The following is a 2,856-nucleotide window of genomic DNA, read 5'->3' on the forward strand; positions in this document are numbered from 1 at the left end:
TCAGTGCTGAGGTATTAACGTGAATAAGCATTTCTGCAGGAAGCATTCCTGAGATGCCGGGTCCGGCTGTGCCGGGCTGCCTGCGACTGCCAGCGGGAGGTAGATGACCTGCAGATGTCTGAGTTTTCTTTTTACTTCTGCATCTTAGTGATTCCCTGCTGGTGTGACCTTTTCTGATGCCCACTGGGAGGAGGTCACCACGCTGTCAGGCGTTAGCATCTCAACGGTGGGGAATCACCTCCTTGGGTGCTGCTGAAAACCTTCCAGCCCTCTGCACCCTGAGGAGGGGGCAGAACCTTCGAGCCCGGTGCTGTGCTCTGCACTCTCCTGGCAGGGGAGAGGCACAGGATCCCCACGGAGCTCCCCAGCTCCGGTGCCAGGGACCCCAGAGAAAAGGGGGAGTGGGTGCTCCCAGGGAGAGGAAGCAGGTTCACCCAGGGCGCAGGAATTCCAGGAATGCGGCCGCCCTGGGGCACTGCCTGGGTGGGGCTGCTCGGGCAGAGGAGCTCAGGGTTTCGATGAATAACCTCGGATCTGCTGATGAATAACCCCGGATCTGCTGGCCATTTCGTCAGGGTATCTGGCCCATTAGCACTCTCATCCTGCAGATAGCCCTGGCCAAATGCTGAGCTCCTTCCCCCTCCCTCTGCCTTTGGCTTTTAAAGCCACAGATTAGTCTCGGAATTGAGTGATCAAATTGAGGTTTCCAAGGGAGTGTGGCTGTTGCTGTTAGTGACGGATTGGGCTGTATCCTGGAGACCTAGGCGATAATGCAATCTGATTTTTTGTAAATGAACTCTCTGGGGGATTTAGATTAAATCACTGGTGGAAAATCACTGGTCCCTGCTTGCAGGGAATGAAATACCTCCTCCCTCTCTTCCCCACCCCCAACCATCACGGTTAAGACTCTTTAATTTTTTTGTGTCTGTCTGTAAATTCGTTGTTTGGAGCAAATATTTGTTCAACAGATTACAGAAGGGTCAGGATTCCTCTCTGTCAGACCCGCCCACCAGCTCTTGCTTTGAAGATCGCCGCTGTGTTTCCCACCCAGGGGAACAGCCTTGCTCTCTTCTTCTAACCTTGAACTGGGCTTCTAACTTCACCGCTCGGGCTGTGCCGCTGCCAGGCTGTGCCAGAGGCTGAAGGGGACCCGGGCAGGGTGGGGAGAGCTGCCAGAGAGGGGACCCACCCCACCAGCCACCAAAAGAAAGGGCTGGGCAGTGCAGCGGCTGCCAGCCTGTTGCAAACCCCGACCAGCGCTTGTTTGACATCTCAGCTGTAGCTTTCCTCCACGCTCAGGTTTCTCCGTGTCCCTTCTGGGGGGGCAGCTGTGTCACTCCACGTGAAGGGACAGCACGGCACGGTGGTGGCACCGGAGCCATGAGAGCTCCCGAGTGCCTCACGCGTGGAGCGTGCGTGGGGATGGTCCGCTTGGCTCTTGCGCGATTCCAGCTGCAGGGAGAAAACCGCTGGCCCGCTGCCAGCTCTCCCTTCGAGGAGCCAGTGCCAGCCCACGCTCGCTGTGACAGCGCGGTCCCTCTCCTGCCGCCCTGTTTGCACAGGGAGCCTGCTGGGTGCATCTGAGCTGTTGGGGCCTGTCCCACGCAAACAGAGCTCTCCGGAGAGGTGCAGCAGGCGGTCCCGCTGCGAGGGATGCAAGTTCTGGCAGGCCTGCTTGGCAGGAGCGAGGTGGTTTGCGTTTTAGAGCGATGCAGCGCTTCTCCTCCTGGAAAGCCCCTCTGCAAGAGGGAAGGAGCGCGGCTCCATCGCAGGCGTCGCGCAGCCTGGCTGCGTAGGAAGCTGTGTTTTATCTCCCACCGGTGGAACAAAGACACGTGGGAGGGCTGTGGGTGCAGGTTTGCCTGCGGAGGGGCCCGGTGATGCCGCTCTCTGCGGGGCTGTGGTGGTTTTATTGAGAAAGCATTTATTGAGGCAAGAGGGAGATGGCTCATCTCGCTGCGTAACGCTAGCATGGGTGCATTTTGTCACGTTTGCTGGCCCTGCCTTGGTTTGCCCTCCTCTCCGCAATCTGGTGCGGAGAGAACAAACAAGAAGAACCTGAGGGGGGTGTTAATAACCAGCCAGAAGAGAGCTGCTGCCCGGGTGAGCCATCAAAACCAAAGAGGAAGCTTTCCTGAGGCAGCTGCTTTGGCCAGGACCAGATTTGTGAAGTTCAAACAGCAACACCAGTGGGGATCGGGAGTGGTGGGGGGAGAAATCTGGTGGGGGGGAGTGCGCAGGGCGAGCAGGAGGGAGCCTGGCAGGCAGGGGTGTACTGACCGTGCTTAATCTGCTGGAGGAAGGCGAGCGAGCCGCAGTTCCCACTGTAAACCTCCATTCAGAGCGGGGTTTGCAGGGGGTGTTCGGGGGGGTTGGAGGGAGAGCTAGAGCTGTGGACATAGAGGGAAATGGTTTCCTGCTTGTAGGGCATGTGGTGGAGACCAGCAAGAAGGGGCTGTGTCAGGCCAGGGCTGAAAGGAAACAGCACCTTTGTCACCAGTCTGTGACATCTGAATCCCAACAAGCTGGGCTGGGCAGGAGGAGGACGGATGCTTCCCCGCTGGCTCTGTGTCCTGGTGTCTTGGCCGGCCCTGGCCACGCAGGGCTCGCTGTGCCGGGATGTACATGTTGTGTTGCTCTGCGGTGGACTGGAAGCTTGTGGTTCTGTTTGGGGAAAACCCTTAGAAGATGTCAATATAGCAAACTCATTTTTTGTCCCTTTAATTTTTTTCTTGAATGATAGGAAATGACTCAGCCAGGGTCATATGACAGCACAGCTGGGATTTCGTCCTGTGCTCTTGCTCCAACCTTCTCAATGGTTTCAGGGTGAGGGCCAGCCTTTGATTCTCGGCTCTG

Source organism: Pterocles gutturalis, unplaced genomic scaffold (genome assembly GCF_000699245.1).
Source record: "Pterocles gutturalis isolate BGI_N339 unplaced genomic scaffold, ASM69924v1 scaffold24250, whole genome shotgun sequence".
Classification (NCBI taxonomy): Eukaryota; Metazoa; Chordata; class Aves; order Pterocliformes; family Pteroclidae; genus Pterocles; species Pterocles gutturalis.